Source organism: Cygnus olor, chromosome 1, assembly GCF_009769625.2.
Source record: "Cygnus olor isolate bCygOlo1 chromosome 1, bCygOlo1.pri.v2, whole genome shotgun sequence".
In the NCBI taxonomy this organism is placed as follows: domain Eukaryota; kingdom Metazoa; phylum Chordata; class Aves; order Anseriformes; family Anatidae; genus Cygnus; species Cygnus olor.
Genome location: NC_049169.1, coordinates 46790796 through 46816230, shown reverse-complemented (window position 1 = coordinate 46816230; position 25435 = coordinate 46790796). Strand labels below are relative to the sequence as shown.

The 25435-nt window shown below is 35.2% G+C and overlaps 1 long non-coding RNA gene across 4 annotated transcripts in view; it reads left to right on the top strand.

Moving 5' to 3' along the window:
* Positions 1 to 19274, top strand: part of LOC121069981 — a 77357-nt gene extending 58083 nt beyond the window's left edge. For all 4 annotated transcript variants that reach the window (XR_005819806.1, XR_005819800.1, XR_005819803.1 and 1 more), the window contains 4 exons: positions 12719 to 12816; positions 13341 to 13420; positions 16248 to 16407; positions 16500 to 19274. This is a non-coding gene — a long non-coding RNA (uncharacterized LOC121069981). The remainder of the gene's footprint in view (positions 1 to 12718; positions 12817 to 13340; positions 13421 to 16247; positions 16408 to 16499) is intronic.
* The last annotated feature ends 6161 nt before the right edge of the window (positions 19275 to 25435 follow it).

Here is a 25435-nt window from a genome sequence, read left to right as displayed (position 1 = left end):
ATAAGGACCCTGAGGTAGTGGCTCACTTCTATCTAGTCTTTTCATTTACACTTTAAACAGCCTTCAGAGAGATGGACTGCTGCTTCTGGGACCCAGTGAAGAAAGTGAGGAATAGATAAAAGTTAAACTTGCGGTGGATTGACCTAAATGGAACAGCTGGCAGAAGTATAGAGGGGATCCTCCGGGGTACTGAATTATACCTTCAGGCTTGGATTAGTAGGATGTTTAACAAAGAGATCCATTTGCCAAAAGGATCTCTGCCTGATTTTTAATTATGGAACTTTAGCACTTCAACATTTGTAATTTATTGAGCTTTTCTTGTTCTCTAGTAAGGTGTAGAGTACTGACTGTTCGCTTTGGGCTCTTCTGCTTTCTTTAAACTACAATTTTTACACAGTCGTGATTAACGCTATGAATTCTATGGATATGAAACATTTCAATAGTTTTTATTACCAATAACAAGATGCATTCTCTATATACAAAATAAACATGAACTTATATATATATATATATATATATATATATATTGTTTTGCTTATAATCCTGGAATACTTTTGAGTGCTTAGAGTATGCTTTTTCTAAAAATTGAGGAAACTAGTATTTCACGGGATCTTTCTAATCATATATATCCATCATATTTCAGTTAACAATATGTAGCAACCAACTTTTTTTTTTTAATTTGAGTAGTTATGTATCTCCATTCCTTTCCATATTTTATAGTTGAGCCCACAGGAGAGGATAAAGAATGGGGCTGCGTGTCTGAGAAATTCCTATTGTACCAGCCAAATTTCATGTGATGTTGTGTTTTTTGAGATACTCCTTATGCACTGTTATTAGCTAATACTGCCACATGTTTATGAAATCTCAACATAAAAGAAAAATTACAGGGAACAATGATACTCTAACACCACAATGTTTTCAAATGGTGGCACATCAGGACAATTCATGATAAAGTAATAATGTAGACTATATATGTGATCAGTGAAGAGACGTTGTTTATGTTAACTGATATTGTTAGGCAGAAGAAACAGGACAACATAATAGGATATTTCTGGAAAATTTATTAGAATATTTACTAAATCTGATTTACTTTATGTTAAAAAAATATATTAATGGGGTGGGGGGGTGGGGCTAGTGTGTTGTCACAGTACTCGCTTCCTACAGAGTATAATATCTAAATAAACATTGTTAGTGTAACACCTTCTGTTTTGCTCTTTCAAAAGCCCATTTATCAAGCAGAGGAAGTTCTTTCAGAAACAGGTCGCATTTGCTGTGATATTCGCTTGGTGATATTCGCTATATGTCAATGTAAACAAGCTGTATGAGAGATCGAACAGCTGTTTAGACTGTGCTATGACACATAAGTGCACATGAATCTGTCTTGCAATAGAGAAATGGAAAAAAAGGTTAAGTTATAACATCATTTCCCATTGGCCCAGACAGAATGACATAGGGAATTTCATATAGTTTCAGGATGACCTGATGTTTTTTTTAGAAATCATATTTTTCAGCATTCTAACATGTAACTACATCAGTCATTTTCTATTTGAATAGAAAATACTTCAAAATCACATTTCTTCCACAAGTTTTATTTTTCTTCTGAACTCTGTTAATATTCTCTCAATATCCTGCTCTGCCAATAGCTAACTTAAATGGGAGTTTTAACTACAGTATATGATAAGCATTTTTCATAACAGAACAAATTACACTTTTCTACATAGAGGAAACTTTCTAAATTGTGATATATGCACTGTAGTGTGACCGCAAAATATGCTGTGCAATTTCAGTAGCTATATGGTGTTAAACTTTAATGTTGTAAAGAATTAGCACTGAAGTTTTCATCAAAAACCGCGTAATCCATGTTGTGTGTTTACACGTGACGAAAATGTATTATATACCTCACCCCCAAAGTCACCATGAAACCAAGACAGAGATGCAAGCTGACTAGTCTGACTAAATTTATCATACTACTTTGGAAGTAAAATTATTTTGTCTTATTTGTAATGGGAAGAATAAATTAGCTGGAAGTAGGCAAAAATGGTAAATTCATGTTAAATTCATGCTTCTGTTTAATTACCTAGGCAATATTTTTGTCAGTCATACAGTTTATGGAAGATTAGCTATAAGCTGATTATGGAATTTTTGTCCATTGGACTTGTGTAGCTTTTTTGAAGTGTGCATAACAGAGAACTGATTTTGAATAACTTGAACAGCTCCATATGAAAACTTTTGGAGCACAATGTTACAATGAATGTTCCTTCTTTGAATTTCTATACAAATGAAAATTCTGTTTATAAATGTACAGCTTCTTATATAGCTTTGACATTTTTGGAGGTTTTAGAGGTTTTTAATTATTTTATTTTGTGGTGAGAGGAAAGGAAAAGGAAGGAAATGTAAGAGATGAAATTGTAGTTATTGTGATAAAACTTTGTAGGTCAGAGCAGAATGTTTTTGAAGTATTTACTATTTTACAATCTTAAAATTTGTGGCAAGAGAAATTTCTAGAAACTTTTCCTTAAAATAAACTAAAATATTTCTTCTTTGAAGAAATTAAATTGAAAATGAGGTAAGGGCATTTTCATTAAAAATTGCTTGACTGGATATGAGAACAAGCTGGACCATTATGTTCAACAGTTCAAAAATTGCTTGAGGAACCATTAACTTTTAAAGTCCTCTCTTAACAATCACTAAACCTTTAGTTGGAATTGAATCCACTTTTCCATGTAGAAATGTTGAGGCAAACATTTATATGAAAAAATATAGTCAAATTTCTGAAAATACAGACCAATTAGTGAGATTTAATTTAGATATTTGTCACTGAGTATACATCATCTATATGTTAGAGCTGATTTACCATTATTTCCTTGTCCTATTTGCAAAAGGAGACTCCTACTTATTGAAATATTACTGAAGAATCTAGCTTTCCCCACAAATTACACACTTTTTGCATAAATGTGCCTAATTACCTGAATTCAGTTTTGATTAGCAGTGTTAATTGATGCAGCTGTGGATGGGCTCTGTTTACCTAAATTACCATGTGCAAACAGCAATACGTCTGAAAGTGAATATGCTAAACTGAAAATACTAATTAGCTAAGACAGATTGTTATTCAAGTCACATCTCAGAGCTTTTTAATGAAAACCTGAATGTGTCAAGGCTTTATGATATTCAGACAGAAATGTCTATATTACATATGATTTCTAAATTTAATTCATGGAACAGATGGGATGTCGGCCGGGGTTCTTCTCCATCGCTTCCAGTATTAATGTGAATATTTTACTCCACTGGAGACATTTTTGAGTGTGTGCGTGTGTGTGTGTTTGTGAGAAAGAAAGAAGTGTGAGAGAGGAGGGAGGAACTCATTGTATGCACTGACAATGTGCCAGCCAAGAACAGCTAACTAGTCTATTTTTGACTGATATATTTGCAAATTATAGCCACCTATTTTCCCTGAATGACGATAAACAAACTGTTTTGCAAATTTAATAAAGCCAGATAGTAAGTGCAATAAAACCAAATAACAGAAAGGTTAAACAGATCTCAATAACAGAGAGATCTTTGGCAACAATAGAGATTATTTCCTTCTACAACAATAACAAAAATGTGCCTGTTTTTGATATAAGAGGGTGATTGGATTGTGTATTTCAAAATATTGCAGAAAAGCTTTAATTACATTAGGCTGTGCTGCAAAATGCAACAGTTTTCTCAATTTTATTTAGAACAGTATGGATTTCAGGTATTCAGATGATGCATTTAATCACTCAATAGTATTGTTGGATGCAAAATTAAATACATTGCAGAGTAGTATAAAAGAATATTTAGAGCAGATACTTTGACTTAAATGTTCTCAATAAAGATCAGCAGTCATACTGCATATGCCTATTCTTCAGTCCATTTATTCTTACTTTTGCTATAGAGCTTAAATATTCCAAGGTCAGCTCCCATGTGAAAGTCAGTAATTCATCAAAATCTTTTCCAACAATATCTTGTCAAAATGCAAAGCAAGGATTATAAGTACTGTGCCTAACTATATGTACCAAAATAATAATTATAATGTTTCAGTTTTCATATTTGGACAGTTCTTGGATAAATGTTCTCCAGACGTCTGTAAAGGTCCTAATTCCGTATAGGTGGCTACGGTTATATTTATAAAAAATGTTTAATCTTTTGAACTACATTGGTCAAAATCTATTTTCATGTGTGTGCGTTTGCAATGGGAGAACTCTTTTGAATCTATTATTCCAGAATTATAGAGAATATAGTGAATAGAATTCAGCCTGGTTACTTAGTTTTGGTAGCACAATGCTCCTTTATTAAAGGTTCAATAGTTCTGTTTTTCAGTCAGTTGACATGTAGAGCTGATCATATTTTCTACAAGTAATTATTTAAGCTCCTAAGCTTTATACCTGAATATTTTAGTCATGTCCTCTTATGCTTCATTTGTGTAGGCTTTTCACATAGATCATATTCCTAAATAAATCAGCCACAGATACCTGCATTGTTCAGCTGGCAATTAACTCAGGCTAGAGAGGAGAACAGTAGTGATGCACATTAGGTTTTGACCACTTTGGTAGAAGAATCACTTCATTCCCATTACAGTTGCAAAATAAAGAGTGATCCAGTATAATGAACTGTCTCTTCAGTCCAGACATCTGACCTAGTAAAGAGCTTTTATCCCAAATAAATCATATTTAACAGGAGTTCTGAGTCAGAAAATGTTATAGTAGACCATGTTATGACATGCTCCACCACCCTCAATAGGGCTTGACTTCCTTATGCAAGGTGTGGCTGAAAGAGTAAATGAGAAACAGAAGCATCATCTTCTGGAGAACAGAAGAGAGAAAGAGGCAGGCACAAAAATCCAAACTAGTTTTAAGATGGAGGTTGAAAATATCATGAAAAACTGCATCCAGTGTTTGCTTTCACTAGTGAAGTAAATGGTCCAGAATGCAATAAATGATTCAGAGATTAGCTCTTTTGGGCTGGTGATAGTCTTCAGGTAGACTGGTGGATGAAAGGAAGAACGACTTAATTAGTTGTTTAAAAGTAGCTAAAACACATCTTTATTTTTTTTTAACTCCCCAAATAAAATAATGGAGCAACTTCCACATAAAGGTCTTGAGAAAGCCAGCACTTGATGCACAAAATATTTCCATACTTTGACCTATATTCAGCCATAATTTATGAACAAAACTGTTGAGAAAGAAGTTGCTCTGATTGTAGTATTTGGCAGCGTGAGAAGCAAAGTCTCTGACCCATGTCAAGCAGTACTGATTGACAACTAAAACATCTGTGTGTTTTCAACATGCTTTTCATCACAAGTCTGAAATATGGCACTGTATGAGCTACCATGATGCAAATGAACAAAACCTGTACAATACCATAATAAAAACATCTTCAAGTATACATATTTGGTTCTGATGAAATATACCTAACAAACTGCACAAATGAACTAAAGGGGGAAGAGAATAAACAAGATTCTAGCTCCTCCTCACTCAGCACCACCTTCACATGGTTTACATTGCCACATCATGTAGTGATATTAGAGTGGTGGTTAGGGAGAAGCACTTGGAAGAATAGAAATGATTTCTAGCTCCACTCCTTAGTTCATAGAATGGTTTGGGTTGGAAGGGACCTTAAAGATCATCTAGTTCCAACCCCTCTGCCATTGGCAGGGATGCTGCACATTAGATCAGGTTGCCCTTGGCCTTGTCCAATCTGGTCTTTGAACATCTGTCTTGCTCCCTACTCAACAGTTTATATTGAATTCTGTTTTACTCTTCTACAGCAGCAGACCAATCTGTGACTAATGTAGAAAGTGTCTCTTCCTGTCCTCCTTAAATGTTTATGATCTTCTCTTTCACCCCATGCAGTCTGTGTTATTGTGAATCTTCTAATACAGAGATGACCCATAAGGAAAGTTGATGTTGATGCACTGTATGGTGTTGGATACTGCCCTGTGAACATGCTGGGATACCATACGTATTCACCCCCCTCTGTTGTGATATTTCCACTGTATTCAAAGTTTCCGCTGTTGCCAACTCAGTGACGTGTTTCTCATCTTCAAAGCAATTCATGTGTCAGCATTGGCTCTGTTGGCTACCTCTGACTTGCCACTGTGATTCTCAAAACAAGTAGGATGTTATTTCTGTATTGGGAAATCTCTTCACAGACTGCAAGTCAAAAACATCTTATTTTTGCTTTTATAAATAGTATTTTACATTTTCATAGCTTTCTCAATTTAACGTGTTGTATTTTCTGGATACAGTGTGCTTTTATTCTGAAATAGTTTGTAAGTTTAGAGGAACAGCTCTCAGTTCACTTACAGGAAAGCAAAGTTCAGTACTTGCTTGAACTGTATTTTAAGTCAGTCTTAGTTTAGGTCAATTGCACAATTTCTTGTTCCTAAACTAAGTGAATATGTTTATTCCCCAAGAAATCTACACAACTTAAATCAATTGTTTCCTATTTTCAAAGTTAATTGCATAACGTTGTAAAATTAACACTCTAAAAAATAGGAAGATCATTTAGAAAATGTTCTTTCTCTTCATGTTCCATCCCCAAGTGTCCATTCCTGTGTAGGGTCTTTGTTTTAAAAAAAAATTCTTCCTTCAGGACTCTGTCATAGCGGAAGTCCTCCAGTCACTTCCAGGCCCCTTGCATCCCCCTTGTCCAGGCTGCTTTTCACTTATTTGTCCTGTTGCTATTTTTACTTTCACACTGATTTCTATTTCTTTACCATCACTATATCTTACCTCATCCTGAACCTCATTCCTCTCCGTCTCTTTCTCCTTATTCTTGGTACATACTTTGGGTAATTTTGATTTCTTCCATTATCATATTTCCCTTCTACTTTAAGGTCTTTTTACTGGCTATGAGCTTTTGGCTGCTCTTGCTTTATTACTGTTGCTGTTCGTTTCTAATACTATGCGAATGATGCTACACACCTGAAAAAAAGATCTTTAACCTTTGTGTTAATCTAGTAGGCTACTGTAGACATCTAGAAGTACTATGTTCAATGATGAATAATGTTTTCTAAGAGTCTTGTATCAGCATGGATTTCAAAGACTTGCAAGCTACCACTTAATGAGCTATGTCTGTGTAATGTTTTCAATCACTCGCTTTGTATGTGAAGTTTTCCAAATGTTTTTCTTTGCTAGACAGTCATCTCTATTCTGCTCAGATTTAGCTTCAATCTAGTGTTTTTCATGCATTAATTTAGTACTTGTCTAAATTACAAGCCTTTGCAACAGTATGTATGCCAAAAAAGGAAAGTACAATAACTGCATGTTATCTGCAAAATTCCATCAAATCAAGACTGATTATCAAAAATTTATTCTTTTTGTTGTCACTTATCTTAGTTATATCCACTGAGAAAATACATTTCCTAAAATTTTCTCTTTTCTTTAATCCAGGCTACATCATTCCTGTTAGGCTTCTCTACATGAAGTACAATAAAATGCACCTTTAATCTAAAATTATTTACAACTATATAAAACAGAAATAAAATAGGCAGTACCATATTTTCCATCAGATTACAGCTATTCAACTTTTCATGTGGTTTAGTATGTTGAGTATTGTTATGCTGTAGTATTAATGAACTATTTTGTGTGTCGATTATCAGCTGTGAGAAGTAGAATAAGCAGTATACATATTTGCATTTAGTTTGGATTCTTTCCAATGTGTGTATATATGTGCTAACTGAAGCAATCTGTGTGGCATTTTTATGTTGATAAACTTAGGGCATTCCCTTTGTGTGAGTATCTACTAAAAGATACATAATTTTGGACAGTGCTTTTCCAAGCCTACAAACTCAAAATGAAAATGTCATGACTAGATAAAAATATGCTTAAGTGCATTTAGATCAGTGAAACTGTCTGTCTGAAAAGTTGTGTTTTGCATAGTATAAAAAGTGTGCTTCCATCTCCACGTAGAATACTCATATGCATATGCATGCACAAATGCATAGCCCACCAAAATGACTAAAGATTACCTAGGAAATTTATATAAACCCTCATTGCCTCTCTTTTATTTTTATTTCCAATTCCACTTTGGGTGACCATTGTTAAACTGGGAGCATCATTCAACACAAAAAGACAGAATTAGTGTCTTTTTGCAAATATCTTGCGAAAGTTCTTTTTCTCGTAGATGCAAATTTTCTGTATGCTTATTAGTCTCCGGAGTAATATCAAACCATATTTAAATCAAAGAATAATTTTATGTTAATTTTCTCTCTGGGTAAAGACTTTTTCTTGGAAAGAAGGCTTAGCCAGATTCCCAGTGGAAGAAAATATTTCCTTCCAGGTGCATGAGCTCTCAGATGTGTAAAATAAAATCTTGATATTATTGTTACCTGGCTTTTCTTTCAGATATATTTTATAATTATTTTTAAATCTTTTTGCCATGATTGTACTTTGAATTTTAGACCTACACAACTTGAGTTTCCCTTACACAACATCAGTGTGTTATAGAATGTTGGGCCCTATCTTAATTCTTTCCCCATTTCATTGTTATAATGCAAACTTTGATTCCTTACTTATACCATCCTATTTCTCTGTAAGTTCACGTCCACCTCTTTTACAAAACTGTGTGGATGGAGGGATAAAAAGAAGTTTGGGGGCAAGTCATTGCCCGAAATTCATTCAAAACTCTTTCATTTCCAACTGCTGTTTCATCTGGATTGATTTCAAGACCTCTGAGAGAGCAAGCTGAAGAACTTAGTAGTTTCTAGTAGGCACTGCCATGTGATGTTATGAGCTGGGGGCTCCAGGCACTACTGTGATACAAATACTGAAAAATAATAATCCATTCATCTAAATAGAATGTCATAGGGGAGAGGCGTGAAGATCTTTAATAGCAACAGTACCATTTTAAGCTTTATGCTTGCTTGTTAGTGACAAATGTAGGTTAACAAATAATGACACATCACAAGACAATCACGGACAGAAGAAAAATCATCAAAACAGCATAGTTTTTAACTTAGTGGAAGGTTCCTCTGGGCAACAGACATATTCACTCTTCTCTGAACAGTGCAAAATACAGTAACTCCTTGGTCCTGGTCATTGACTTTAGGTCTTATTTGTAATACTGATATTAAATATTTACAGACATATACCTGTTTATATACACATATTACAAAATTGGAGGGTTGTTTCCCTTGATGAAAAAAAGGAATCCAACAAAAAGAAAGTGCATGTTAGTGCTGTCTAGTTTTGCTTTGGCTAGAGAGGAGCCAGTGTCCTGTCAGCTCAGAAAGCTGAAAGCAGTTCTTTGAGTCCTACACTAGCAGTAGATACTAAAGGGAGCCTAGCTTTAAAGGGAGGTCTTCTTACCTTTGCTACTAGGTTTAAATGATTTTGGAGTTAAATTTTTACAGTTGAATCCACAGAGAATGAACTTAAAGTCTGAGGCCTAAGAAAGATATGCATCTTTATCAATAGAAATTTTCAAAAGTAAACCTGTACTATCTGTGTTGTATTATATAAACTTTACATTGCTTGATGAAATTACAGATAGCATGAGAGCATGGCTGCATCCCTGTTATACTTCTGTAGGGCAGCCAAGCAGTTTAGTAACAAGTATGTTCTGGCTTCAAAAGCAGTTCAAATAACAAAAAATAAATGTACAAAATTTGGGATTCAATTTTGTTAAATTATTACTTATGGTGTGTACAGCTTGGGTGGAATTCAACAATGCACTGGAGAAAGATTCTTTCTGGCTGTTGATTTAAATATAGCTCTTGAAAAACAGTTGAAAGGCTTAAAGTTGGAAGTGTATTTCCCAAATCATTAAGGACTGTGTCTCAGAGAATACTTTTAAAGTGATTGCTGATTGGAAAGGTATCTTCACTGTTCATCTCATAAGGACAGATGAGTTTGTGTTAACAGCTGTTGATGACATTCAGGTTGGTCTGTCCATATGATCAATGAACACTGAATTCTAGTTGAAATGCTGAATGAAAAATTCTGTTTAAAAGTCTAGTACATATACATGTTTTTAGAGATCCTTTAACTAATGCCTTTAATAACAAGACTTTTTTCTTTCTTTCTTCACACTAAACATGCATAAAATGTTCTGTTTCTGCTGTGGTACATACAGTATTTTAATTGTATTTCATTGTTCCCAAACCTAATTTGTTGGAAGTTAATTTTAATGGTAGTGGATCTGAGAGCTGAATCAGCGTTCACATTAGAGAATTTGGCAAGATGGACTTTTGTGTGTAATAAATCTACTTTTTTTTTTTTTTTTAAAGTTTTTAAAAAGGTCAGATTTATTTTAAGAATGATTTGGTATTTTAGATATAAACATTACATCTAATAAGTGAACTGTAGCATTTTGTGAGAGTGCTTTAATTCTTTTGTATAAAAAAAAGAATAAAAATGGGTTCAAATTCCACACATCACCAAGTGGCCTTTAAGAAAAGGAGATTTATTAGTAGTAAATTATTAGTAAACATTTGACACATTCTGAAGGATGCAAAAATGAGCCTAAGTTAGAAGATTTTCTGTGCTTTCTTTGAGAATCTTTGTTTAAGTTTAAAATAGGAAAAAGAAAAAAGCCAGCTAGCCCATTCAGAAAGGAGAGGACCAGTTGGAATACCAGTAAGAAAGAAAAACAGTAGCTAGTTACTCTGCTTATTGAGATTAATCTTGGTAATGATTCTGTACTCATATCCATCTCTCCAGCCTTTCCTGCTATCTGTAAAATAGCTACCTAATTATTTGGTGTGTCGTCAAACGTCACTTGCTGTTCTTGAGGAGATGGTAAAATAGAGGAAACAAAAGAAGTGAGGGTCTTGCAAAGGTGGAATGAGGTGTCATATTACTGTTTTGTAAATGGCATCAAAATATGTTGGACGAATATTCTTTGGAAAACTGAGTCTCTGATGTGTCTTGAACGTTGCCTGTTTTCATGATCCATAAGTGTTTTGTTTTTTGGCTGAAAGATTCACAGGGTTCATGAGTTCATCTTTGACCTTAGATTAGGAGGATGACAGAACTTAATTTCTCTGTCAGTCTTTCTGATTGGAAAAAAAAAGTTAGAGACATAATGATTTTGTTGTGTTGCCACAGAAACTATACAGTTCCTGTAGATTTATACATCTGTTATCTTAAAATACTAAATTCCCATTCAGTTTCAGTACCATCCTGGAGATGAGATGGTGGGAGTCTGATTTTTTAAAAAAAAAGAGTAGCAGAGTCTTAATCTAGTATAAGATTCACTCTCCCCAGCCTCCTTCCCATATATGCAGGTGTGCATGTCTTCCTTTTGAAATCTTCCCAAATTGTTGAAGAAAGTTGTATGTTTAAACCATTCATGTATTTTTTTTTTTTCTTCTGGGAAACAGTCCCATTTTGGTTGAAAGCATCAGCTTCCTTTAGGGGAACAATTCTGAGTGCTTCTTTTTCCTCACTACAGCTAACCCTTCCTGATCTGCTTTTAGGGCTATAAAGTTCTGGAGGAGTGAATAGATATGCAACTATTCTGCTGCAACTTCTTGTTACTCTGAATGTATGGGGCTTGAGGGGAGGGAACATGACCGTATGGAAATGGCTTTCTTAGCCAAGTGGAAACAGCTTTAGTCATCTTTCAGGCAGGCTCCATAAACATAATGCAGTGGAGGAGCTCGCAGAGCCATACTTTAATGGCTATTAAAATTGCATCTGCAGTGCATTCAGTGCCAGGATACAGTGAATACCCTTGTTTGTATTATGAATGGAAGACAAATGTCTTGTGAGAGAAAATCTAATGTTAGTTAAACTTTTTCTAGGGGTTGGGATGGATAATTCTGCTTTTGTGTTGTTAAATATTCTTTGATTTTAATTGCATGACAAAAAAAATTGACTGCAAATGTAATGTTAGCAAATGCTCATATCGATTACAAGCTCTTGTGTATGCTAAGTCAAAGAATTAAATGCTTTTAATTGGGGTGGTTTTGTGTGTGTGTGGTTTTTCTGTTTGTTTGTGTTTATTATTATTATTATTATCCTTTCCATAGGACAACCACATTGATAACAAAGCTTGTACTGTCAGTATGTTGAAGGTCATTCTTATAACCTGTTCAGTGAGAACTGCTCCCCTTTAAGTGAAAAGAAAAATCAACTGAGCATACCTAAAACTGTCAAAAAAAATCCTATTACGTTTACTGAATTTCAGTTATATATTTCAGATTTACATGGAATTCAGTGAACTGTTGGGTCAAACATGAAAAATTGTAGCAAATTTTCAATTATATGCACAATTTTTCTCCCCTTTTGTAGCTGACTTAGAGAAAAAAGGCACGTTCCTCTCAGTGATGACAAAGGACAAACTGAAATGATTAACATTAAAACATATCTAATACTGTGATATGTTTTAGAACTGGAAACAAAGGTACGATATGTCTTACCCATCTGTCTTGCCTCCCTGTGCATCTGTCTGTCTCTCTAGAGCAAGTCAATAAAAATGATTAGAACTGGCATCTCACAAATGTACACCCTTAAACCATGAAGCAATAATACTGCGAAGGAAATTTTTTTCTGACCTTTTCAAATTACATCCAACTGTCTAGGGAATTTCTCAGTGACTAGAGGTAATAAGGTTCAATCCGTTTTGCTGGTTGGCTTCAAATTTAGCTCCTCAGAAGCCCTAACTTATCTATTCTTTTTATCTTGGCCTTGGCATCTATTCAGTACAGTAATCCATGCATCTAATCTTTTTTTTTTTTCTCCCCTCTCAGGTTTAGCTGATGGATCACGTTGTAAAATCTGCAGCCATGAAAGGCCCTCCATTTATTGCACCCTTCAAAACGAAATATTAGCATGGGAGGCTAAGCTGGTATGTTGCCTTTGAGAGGCTCTTGTTGAATTTAATTAGCTTTTAGATTTCATCTTCATCTCACATCTCAGCTTTCACTATTGTATGTGATTTAGGCTTCAGTGATTTTCATTATTTAAAACTTTTCTGACTTAGCTTTGCCACTTATGCCCTATAGAATACTGGGGGGGTGGCAGGGAAAAAAGCTTAAAGTTCATTGTCTTAAATTGATTTCTGTTGTTTTTATGACGTGAACTCAGAAACAATAGAGACATAGCCTCCCAGTAAGTTAGTGAATCAATCAAGTGAGAAGGGCAAACAGGCATTTGTGCATGGCTTGTTCTTCATTGCACTTCATGAAGTAGAACTGGAAGCAGGTAAAGAAAATCTTTTGCAGAATATTTATTAGAGAGTATTTTGATGTCCAATGCTTTCATATCTAGGAAAAAAATGTTTTCTTTTCAACTCAGTATAAAAATATTATAGTAGGGTAAAGGGACTTACAGTTTTAGATGTCTGAAGTTTCATTTTTGTGATTTATGCAGGGTGTTATGGAGTAGTGACTTCAAGTTCTGGTTCACAAGTAAATCCATGTCAGTACAAGGAGAGCTGTCGATGAGAAATGGTAAGCTCTTGGATGTTAACTGTGTAAAATTTTATCCTCCATATGGTTAGGACCTAGAGTGTCCTTTTACTTCAGGCAAAGGAAAATCATAAAAATTGGCCTTTACTGCTGTAGCTTCCCCAGAGTATTAAGTCTGTGCTTAATTATATCTGATGTGCTATTGAAAGGGCTACAAAATATTCAAAGTGCATGCATATGTAAAAGCACCTATAAAACATTTGCTTTTAATCATATGAGAAATATTTGGAAGACATACGCAACTTGCTTTAGATTCAAGGCAAAGCAGTAGCTATAAGGAGGCTTGGTAAAGATATGTGGTGATGTTTTTCTTTTTCCTGAAGTAATCTTCATCGTATTTTGATTCTCCTTTCTGATGAGAAGGGAAACATAGTTAGCTGATCGAAGTACAGAACAGGGAGTTTTTAGATCTTGTCCCTGTATGTAACTAGGTCTTTAAAAATACTATAATATTTGTTGAGTCACTTAATCATTTTTCATCAAAACCATTGCTTTTATGAAGAGCTGTCAGTGAGTACTTGGCATAGTGTAAGTGCTGGGTGTCACATGACTGTTTCATTGTCTTCAACTGGTGCAGCTGAAATGAAATAGGTTCATTTTTAATCAAAATGCATTGTGTACCACTGTTTGTAGCAATGTTACAGGTGGAGTACTTACTAATCTGAAGGCCAGTAATATGCCTAGAAATCAACCACTTAAATGTTTGAGAATATCTTTCATTCTGAAATTACTTTAGGGAAAACAGTACCACACATTGCCAAACCTTCTGTCCACCATTATTTGTTAACTGTCCGTATGGTCATGTCATGAAAAGAAGAGTTGCTAAATGGATGGACCCAGGTATATTTTTAAGCAAGCAGGAATAAACAGTTCAAAACTCCTTTACAAAAGATAATTGGCAGTATGCTAGATAGCGCCCTTGTTTCAAAAATAATATTAAAGGACATATTTTGAGTGTATAAAAACATACAACTCTACACATATAAGCCTGTCCTAAACAGTACAGTAACTGGTGAGGTCTCTCTCCTTTAAAATGGTGTCTATAGAATATAGTCGGTTAAATTAATCTTTGTCTGGATGCTAATTTACTCTCACACCTTGGAAGCTCCACTGATACATGTAGAGTTATTTCTTAATAAAATAGTTTTGCCTTTCTTAATCCTACATGAATTAGGCTTCTCCTGGCATTCCAGAATCCAGTTTGGACTCCAGACAATGGAGACCATCAACCCCAAACTATCCATAGTTTGCCAAGACTATCAGAGGACCGAGAAATGCCTCATGTAGCAAACTGTAGCATCTCAAAGCAAAGTCGCTGTTGTTGGCTGTATGTACGTCTTACAGTAGCTGTTTTGAAGAATGTATAATAAATAACCCCTCTCTATCCTTTCTACCAGAAATATGTAAAATACATAGGGATGGGATTATTTTGAGTGCAAGTAGGATATTAAGATGGCAGCAGTGTGAGCTTTCTATCACTGGACATGTTCTTGTTTCCAAAATTGCTTCTTATTTGTAATTCTGAATACTGGACTGAATCTATTCAGTCTATTCTTCAGATCTATCTACCACTCTGATGGGTTTCAACTCATAAGTATTGAAGTGAATTTGAACTATTAAGGAGAAAGGATTCTCATTCTCTTGTTATCTTCTTCTCTCTCCCCCTCTTCTTCTCTTTCTTAATGCAGTTCATCACAGTTTATGTTGCATAAAGGAAACCATGTGGCGATATCTAAATATTTACATTTCATTTGTTGGAGTGTTTTTGTACCAGTAGCTATGAGCTATTGACAACCGTTGAACAAAATGTGTTATGTACTCGGAATGTAGTTGAATATCTTTTTCTTTGTCAGAGCCAAGCATTCTGGATCACTGAAGGTCTTGAAGCCTCAAAGCAATGTTCTGCTTTGTGTTATTACTAGGGAATATCAAACTCTTCTCTACAAACTAAACTACTTTCAAATCAAACACACTAGATTGTCTAATACTGGAAACAGTAGTAATTCAAGTCCTGATTTTTGTCTGTTTAACTGTCTTTATAGCTTTGCTTTATATTCTGTGCTTCCTGATTTTTTATAAATTGAAAGTCAAACAATAGGAAAACAAAATGGGCACCAGGGATAGGTATATGAAAAATTGTGTTTCAACTTTGCCTTTTTTCCTCAGTTCTTAGAAAAAATCAAATACTATTATATATCAATATAACAAAGCTTTATGAGAAGAAAATTCTGTAGATCAAGTCAAAGTAACTCCCATACATATATCAGTGGTGTTGAAATGGAAGTTTGCATTGTGCTCATCAAAGGAATCATGTGAATGTTATTGATACACTATTCTTCATTGTTCTGTGTTATTTATATTTTCATCATTAGTCTATAAAGTCTTAATAATTAGCTCTCTAATTTTCCAGAAAGAGCATGTTAATTTATTGAACTGGCTGAAACAAAAAATAGCTGATTAATCTGGCATTGTAGGTTAATAGTATAGAACAAAGCATAGTCATAATTAGTCGAGAAAAGGACTTTCCTTGTTCATTCCAGTTTATAATAAAAAGTCCCTTGCCAAAGTGACTTAGAAAATAATGCATTCAGACTGAGCAGAATTACCGCCTAGCAGATTCTATTTATCTGTAGCTTAAAAAGCAGCTGCGTTTTTGTAAAAAGCAATGAATGTGGCAGTCCTACTTAAAGGTAGAAGAAAAAGAACACCCCTTGTTTTGTAATAAGGGGATTTTCAATTTAAAAGAGAGAGAGAGCCTGTTGTGTGAAGTATGGTTATTACATTCACTGTATTCTATCTCACCCACCAGGAGGCTAATAACGAAGGAGTCAGTGAAGGAGACCAATGCCACAAGGGTTATCTCGCAGCCCCAGATGCTGGATAAGTTGGAGGAGGCAGAATCGCTTTTGGATGACATTCAGGAAGGCCTTGAATGATTATTTGGTGAAGAAAAGACTGTTCTTTTCAAGGTAAACAGTCCATTGCATCTGTCTGTTGTCGGCAGAGGTGTAAAATATGTTTGTATAAATACCTATAAAGTTCATTTTTTATCATTTTTCAGGTTTCTCTCTCAATGCAGCAATGATCTCTCAGGAATCCTTTCTGAGACAAAGGATCCACTCCATGTCCAACCACACCTAAAGAAATGCTTTGAAGGAATTGCCAAGCTCACTTTTAATCATGAGAAAGAAATTACCCACATGGAGTCAGCAGAAAATGAAAAAGTAGAGCTCGTGCTGCGAATAATTCCAGCAAGTGCCAAGGGGCTAGTTGAGCAATGGCTTCATGAGGTGAATATCTTTAGCTCTTACTTAGGGTTTAGTTACTGTATAATCATTTTCTCTTTTAGGAGCAATGAATATCATAAGCATATTTCCTAACTAAACAGCTCTCTGAATATTTGTCAAGATGTTGACAGATTTCAGCCTTATTGTTGTTATTTATTGCAGCTAATTTAGCAACTGCAAATGTGCAAAAATTAATTTTAATGAAAAGCTCTCAGAGTCAGGCTGTCAGCAGAAGTGGGTCTGTGTCTGAAACCATGTATGTGAATATATGTCCGAGTCTACATGTATGTGTTTTTGTGCTTTCATGGTGTAATGTCTGTAGCTGATGAGGAAAACATTTTTTAAACAATCGCAGAAATGTAAGATTTCAAATGCTTCCACCCTGTAGAAATGTATCCCATTGTGTTGGAGGGGTTTAATTTCCAATACATTTTAACAAAAGGGAAGAGAAAATACGTCACTGATAACATCCTAACCTTTCCCTTCAGGCCGCTAATCCAAATTCATTGGTTTCAGCAAGAAATTAGTTTCGTGACCTTTTTTTGTTGTTGTTGTTCACTTTATTTAACCTTCCTCTGCCAGAGGATAGGAACTGGCCCTTTTCTTGTTTTTCTTTTCTGGGCCAAAAAAAAAAAACCTTCCCCTTCCTCTTTGTCTCCCTTTCTTGTGGGGCAGGATCAGCCCTGGGTACACAGGGGCTGCCAGCCAGCAGGACGGAGCAGCTGCGGGAGTGCTATTTCCATTCCCAGATAATTCGGCTGACACCCTGCGTGCAGAGGGGCAGCAAAGTCCCGTGCGGGTAGTGGGTTGGAGGGGTTTGGCCCCATTATGTGTCACATTTTTGCTGACTGGGTGAGCAAAGCTGAGCCCTCAAGCCCTCTCGTGTGTCCCTGTTGCCCACTGTGTTGAGCCACAACAACATGCTAGGTTGGGCCAAGCCCCTTTTTACAGCAACTACATCACATTTGAGGTGGTCCCACAACAGCATTCTTTGGGGTAAGGCAGGGAGGAAAACACGTCAGGATTTAGACAAACACAAATGCTCCCCACCCTGTTCTCTGTGTCAAATGACTAGCTTGATTTTTTTTGGACTAGTTTTCAGCACAAATTTTTTTTCCGTGGGGGTGGGGAAGCTACATTGCATAAGTGGCAGTTCTGAGGAGCTCAGGAAAAGCCTAAATTCTATTACACTAAGCCTGCAATATGCTTTTTAGTTTTTACCTTCTCCCACAAATGAAAGATGTTTGGAGAGTTGAGCAGCTGTGTTTATTTTAACACATCTCATTTAACCTTCACCTAAAAACAAATTGGAAGGTTTGGGAGTGCATTAATCTGGACCCAATTAGTGTCTCTTTCTCTCTCAAAAGTGCAACCTGAGATTAATGAATATAAACTAGAGTTTCATATGCAGTCTTTAAATCATTTGCATGTTTTATGCATGATAATTGAATTTATTTATGCACTTCCTTTCATTTAGTGATTTCTTGCTCTTTTCTATGCTATCAACATTATATTATGCAAGAAACAGGATTATGGTAGGCAAGAAAGGATAGCAGTATATAAATCAAACCTGATTTAATTTTTAGTTCTAGCGTCAACAGTACATCAGAATTAATATTGGTATCATGCCAGTGAAGTACATGGCCAGGAAAATGTAAAATATTTTTGGTAAAGTAGAGGCTTTTAGATTAAGAAGACATTTCTGATGCAGTTTAGTTTGCTTGCAAGTGTATAAGCAAAATTATTTTCAAATGGCAGTTAAATTATTGTATTGACTTTTCAATGACCGTAGAGACTTGTGTTTCAACTTGGCCAATTAGTAGTAATAAGAAGATGAATGGTAATTACATTAATAAATAACTGTTTTCAGACCAGGACTCAGTATCATAGTCTGGCTAAGAAAATAAGGGCATTTTATAATTTGTCTCATTTGGTCTTTGATCAGGAGAAAAAGGACTTTGGAACTATAGTAAATCTTTCATAGCCCAGAATGTAGCAGTCCTAGGGACTAGTGAGCCATATTAGCTAGCAGCTCTGTGGTAGTAGCTGTTTCAGTGCCATAGGTAGGGAATTTTGCTTTGTTTCTTCACTTAAGCCCAGATGTCTTAAAGATTGCTTAGTGATGGTCTCTGCATTTGTTATAATGCATGCCAGGAAGCTACTATGGCAAAGAGTTTTAATAAGATGCTGGTAGTGGTGCTTTCAAAGCTTTAACCTATACCAGTTTCTTTTTTGTCTCTCGTCTTTCCTTATGTGTTGAAAGATGTATGTGGAAGTGATATTTTTCTGTGGTGTCCTGTCTTTTATCAGTGGATTAAATGGCTGTGTGTTGTGATTGTTTCCTGATTCTCGTAGGTAGGAATGTGTTTAAAGGCTAAAGCTCTGTTAATTTGTGATGTAACCATTTCAGTGTGTTTCTTGTCATTGAAATGTAGTTTAAAATGTTCAGTAATGTGGCATGAAATTATTGGTTAGTTTTGGAATGGTGGTGAAATCATGTGAAGAAAATAAGTATTGCATCTGATCAAGATAAATTCACTCTAGTGTTTTATGGCTTTTTATTCCTATGTGATAGTAATAAAGTCTCATGTAGGGATGGAAGCCATGAAATACATTGTGAAAAATCATCAACTCAGATGGGGCCATCAGGATAGCATGCTGTAGTTGTAGAGTTCTTGAGAATGATTGGAAGATGATTTAGTATGTCACCACGTTGACTACCATGTTTTGCATTTTGTTTCTTCATCCCTCACCCACATAGTTTGATGAGAGGAAATCAGTTTCTAATGAGCTGAACCATTTTACATCAGTGTTCAGTGTTTAAACTGTTCACACATCTTTCATTTTCTGCTAAAGATAACACTGTATATGAAACACTAAGCTTAGAATTTAATACAGATAATAAAAAAGGCCAAAATGAATACAAGTAAAAATTAATTAATTTGTAATTGTTTGAAAATTAAGAATGAAAAAAAAAACCAAGGTCTAACCTGTTAGCACACGGGCCAGGTTCTTTATTTCCATGTTCAAGAGCAAATCTGAGAGATGATCTGGGGATTGACAAAGAATTCTCTTTTCCCTGCTTACTTTTCTTGGTGAAAATGCACAATCTTTTCTCTCTCTGTAACTGAGATAAAGGCTGACAGTGTTGAGGGTAGAAAACAATCTCTGACAATGTCCTTGCAGTGCTGCCATTCCACATATTGCCTTACTGCTGCAGCTGTTTGGCTCTTTTCCTTTGGGAGTATTTTCGGGAAGTTTATTTGTTCTGATACAACTATTTACAATTTTCATTCTGTATTTTTTTCTGAAATGTATACTAATAAAACTTCATTGATTTTTGGTACTTGGACTCCTTTATTATTTCTCTCCTGTGTGATTTTTTTTTTTGTCTGTTAAAATGTGCTTTCTCATTAGGGTAACTCAGGACATCATCTATTGAAAATCCCCAACAATATTTAGGCAAGAATTATATTTCCCATTTTTTCTAAGTTTAAATTTGTAGTTTAAATCAAATAGTACAGAGAATAGTTTAACCTTGATCAAATTCACAGACACAGTGTGGCAATTATTTCAGTTTTACTTTGGCTTACACAAATGGTAAATACCTGCTTGTGCTGATGCAATGGAACTAAAACGTCTAAAACCTTGTAAAATAAGTTAGCTTCAAACTTCTATTAAAAAGCAAAGTATTTGCCTTCTTATGTTTTAACAGAATTGCTTCCAAGACTATCCAGGATGTACTGCCAAGAGAATAAACTGGTCTTGTCTTTCAACTTTGTATTTGGTTAAGATAAAAATTGTCTTCATCATTTGCCCCCAAATGTTTTCAATATTTGCTTTGGATATGGTAATTACTTTCCAGAAATCTGGAAGAAAATTCTTTAGATAGTTTCAAATGTTCTACTGTACTCTTTTTCTCCATTTTTCCCAGTTTAATGATAACAATACAGATTAACTGCAATCTATCACTCCAAAATAATATGAAATTCATCTTTACTGCAGACTATGCTTTGAAAAGTACTCTACAGTTCCACCTGAAGAGTATTTTTTCAGTACTGTATATTGTTTCCAAATTATTTCCAGAGTCAAATGTTCTGTAAGTTGAAGTACTTCTGTTAAATGTCAAGCCAAATGGTTGAAGGTGGGATCTTAAAGGAAAGCTGAGCTCTTTTCCTGCATGCCAGCACCAGTTTGGAAGGGCTCTACTGACCAAAAATTAAGTCTTCAGTTTCAGCAATGCCATTAATCTTTCTAAGTTGCTTTCTTTGCAACGTCATTTCTTTCAGTGAATTTATACTGGTTTTACTTGGTAAATAATTTATTAATTGTTAACTGTTGAAGAGAATCCAACTCATTCTCCCATAGTAGTTTTGGTTCTGCAGTGGCCTGCAGAAGCTACCAAGTATTGTGCATTCTATCAGAAATTAATCTGAAAATGCAATGAGGAAACACAGAACTGAATTTCAAAAGGCAGATTTTATCACCAGGGCCACTGTCATACCCATACTTTTTGTGGAGGACATTTGGTAGTGCAAAGTAACGAGATATGTTAAAAACGTACATAGTTTTCATGGTCTGAAGGTTTGCCCAGTAAAGAAAAATTTACTTATCTTCCCACACCTCTGGTAACTATGCAGGGTGCCCAACTGACCTTCTGGTCACTGAAGAGGGTTTACTCTGCTTGTGCTTGTGTTTCTGGGGTGAAGTGGTTACAATGCAAGACTTGGCTTTGTATTGTGCTAATGTAACTATAGCACTTCCTGTCTGCTGAGAGCAAACCTTCATTGAAGCATTAGGAAGACTAGTTCATGCCTGCCATAACAAAGCCAGTCCGCAAAGCTGTAGGAGGTTTCATCTTGCCAACAGTTTTTATCCCATTTGCTTAATGAAACATAGGATAAGGTTAAAAAATTTAAGCATGGCTTTCTGAAACTGCCTTAAAAAGTCGGTGCTCTGGTTTTACAAATTAAAGTCAAAGAGTAGCGGACTGAAATATATGGAGAGAATGACAGAAAGGTTGCAATTCCCTGAAATAATGCTAACGTTATTATATCCCTGTAAACTAGGCACCAGAATGGCCTAACAGAACTATTTCAGTTTGGTACCGTTTCTTGGTATGTCTCCTGATGCAATTCCACTGACCTCATTTTATAACCATTTTTACAACCATTTATTAATCCATGAATTAGTGAGCAATGGCCTGTCCTGAAGTGGTCACAACTTATGTTTTTGGGTATCTGATGTTTTTTCTTTTGTTATTGGGGGTGAAGGAGTTGGTTTGGGATTTCTTTTCTTTGTAGTGGTTCATCCAGATATACTGTAGATACTTTTACTCTATTTCCATAAAATTTCATTATTTATACCCTAATTGTTTTTCCCTTCCCCCTTCTTCCAGGGTGGAGCTGATTCCTCTCCCTCTCCCTCTCCCTCTCCCTCTCCCCCCTTTTTTTTTTTTTTTTTTTTTACTTTTTTACAAATCCTGCAACATGATACCAGAAATCTCTCTTTGAATTATGTGTAATCTTTATAAGAGCTTGACAATCAAGCCTTAAGTTACACCTTGCCTTGATGGCAAAGAGAGTATTTTTCTTGTCAGTATCAATTTGAGTAAAAAGCGCGCGTGTGTGTATATGTTTAAAATGTAGTCACTTGTCAGAAAAAAGCAAGGTCTTGTAACAGAAATGAAATGTTAAAGTCACTGCTTTGTTTAATGTTTTGTAAATGTCCATATTGTGTACCTTCTTTATTTATTAACAGCCTGAGTCAAGAGCAAGACAACATGATACTTATACCTGGCACTACTCAAAATACTGTCTTAGGTAACATACCAGCTTTCAGGAGAGGCAACCTCTGGCAATCTCAAATCCAAGCAGGATTTTATGTCTTACTAGGACAATGAAAACAGATTGAGTGTCACCTGTGAAAGGATGTAAGCCTTTGAAAACAAGTGTAACATGTTTTCCAAGGCCAGAAATGCAAAATGAAGGGCAGTTTTCTTCTGTTGGAGCTAGTGCTTTAAAACAGTCTTCAAGGGTAGCAACATGGAGAATAAATTACAGCAATTCAATCTGGATGTACAAAAGGCTTTGTTAACTGTTGGGAAGGCCATGCCACTGGGGAAAGAAGAGAGGTTTGCAATAGCTGCCTAAAAATTGGAGATACTATTTCTGGATAGTGGCACTTACCTATTCTCCTAGCACTACCTTTGTCTTGCTGATGTCAGCATTAGTTGACTTCATCCACAACCTTGTGCTGGATTTTGGAAAAATAGGCAGGTTTGTGGGGGTGGAAGGATCTATGTACATAGAGGAAAGTAAGTTTTCCTGATCAACTTTTTCAGTATTATTTTAATTAGATTGAAAGGTACCTTGTCAACCTGATGTTTTACTACCCAAGTGTTTTTTTTTTTTTTACAAAGTTTAATGTTTATTTTAAATATCTTATTTTTTTCTTGATTTCTTAAGAAATATTGTACACAGTGAATTACTTTAAATCTCTCTCTCTCACGCTCTTTTTAATTACAAACTATTGCCTGTAACTTCACCATCTGGCCAACATTACATGAGTTTTCGTATTTCTCTCTCCCTTGTCAACATAGGTGGTATTTGTTTCTGGTTTGCAACAGCCATAGCTAAAAGATGTTGCGTGTCTTTACATTACTTGCTTGGACAGCTGAATGTTTTGAGATTATTTTTTTTTCCAGATTTGAAATAAAAATTATTTGGTTGGATCTTAGTTTTTGGTTGATTTGCTCAACTAGGAATGGTATTTTGAGGGAATTAACTGGGATACCTTTGGAACTTTAACAAGTAGGGGAACTAGAAGAATCATAGAAAAAAATATTTCTTTCTCAAAACAATTTGGACAAAAAGTATTTTTTTTCTTATTTCATGTGTGTTTCCTACTCTGTATGCTAATTTTTCCTGCCCCAACAAGGAAGTGCAATGAGGAGGGTGTTTTCTTGGTTCTTCGGCTCTGGAAGCACTTATGCTCCAGGACATTGGAATGGGAGGTATGAGGAGATGCCCTGGTTTGATAAAATCTGGGGACTAACAGTAGTCAGAGTACAGATACAAATTTGGTGCTTTCTCTTTGGTCAAAGTTCTTGAAATTTTGAAGAAGCTGTGAGTGGAAGTCCTAGATACCCCGAGACCTTCTTATCTTAGGGCCCATTTCAATACATTTCTGTGGGATACTTCTGCTATCTTCATGCTAGTCTTTGTCCAGTCTTTGTCCTGGGAAACACGAGGCAGGGGAACAGGGAGAGGTAGATAAGCAGGGGAGATAGAGTGCCAAAGAAAGGATCAGTGGGTTAGTGAAAGCTGCATGACTCTGGATTCATTCCAGCCGTCCTCTGCACAGACGCTTTTGTGAAACTCACTGTGGTTTCTGAAAGGAAGGTCCCTATTCATTCGGCCACTGAAGGAGATCATGCTAATAGGCTGCAGGATCACAAAGCACTCACCACCTGCTGTCATGAACGCAGGTCAGGCTTTGTTTGCTGTGCTGAATGCTTTAAAAAAAAAAAAAAAAATGAAGTGTAGATATATATTTGATGGAGTTTGTGACTCTTTTGTGTCAGCATTTCAATTTTTAAAAGATGAGGATGAAAAACAGATATTGTCTGTATTGTTACAGGTAAGCGTAAAATACATCTCTTGCCGCTAAAACAAGGTAGCATTCAGAAAGAAATTCCTGGAAATCTGTATGGAAATGTGTAGATAAGAGAACTAAATCTAAAACAGTCTGATTTAAAATTAAGGTTTATTAACCTTAAGCTGAACTATCTAATTTTTATGCAGTAGTAATGAATTGTTTTGCTGACAATAAAAGTATTCTCAAGTTTCTAAACTAATACATTGAATCTAATTTCTCATTGAAACTTTTTCTTTAATAAAATACCTGTGTTTAGTTTCACATTGACAAAACAAATCTATAATTTTATTAGGGTTGTTAGAAACAGAAGTCTACATTTGTAACCAGTCTGTCAAATTTGTCCTTTGAGGAGAATAGAAAAATACACAGTTTATAATGTAAATAAAGAATTGTTCAGTGCAGCCTGTTTCACATTTCTAGAATTTAACTGGTGATTATCTAGGATTCACAAGAGCGTTAAACTGTCCTGAAATAAATCATCAAATTTGAAATGCAAACTTCATAACAAATCTGTATTTCAAATGATAGTATTGGTATTGGTATTACAAGTTTGTAATGAAACTTGTATGTGAATCAACAGATAGTGTCTTCCTTTCCTTTTATTATCTCATGAAGATCCATTTTAAAAATCAATTTCTTAGTGTGTTGAGATAATAGGAACTTTTTGAAGGATATAGTGTGATAAAAATTAAATTAAGGCTGTGCTTGAAGTGACAAATGTAAACATCTCCTGAGGTATTGCATGCTGTATCCAAAATAAGAGCACAGCTGCAAATAATTTGAAAACTAAATTGTATTTTTACATCAATGTGGTTAGACAAAAATGACTTATTAAGTAATTGCTATTGTGACATAAGCTTTATGCAGTAGCTGAATTACTTGGCACAACTAAAACCTCAAACTACCTTGGGAATTTACCACATTCTTTAATTTTCTGATTGATTAAATGGATTATTTGACATTTTGGCAGAGCTTTAAAATCACAGCATAACAAAGACTCCTTTCATTGCTCATTATTTGCTCTCTTCAGGCTTAGTGCAGATTCTTTGAA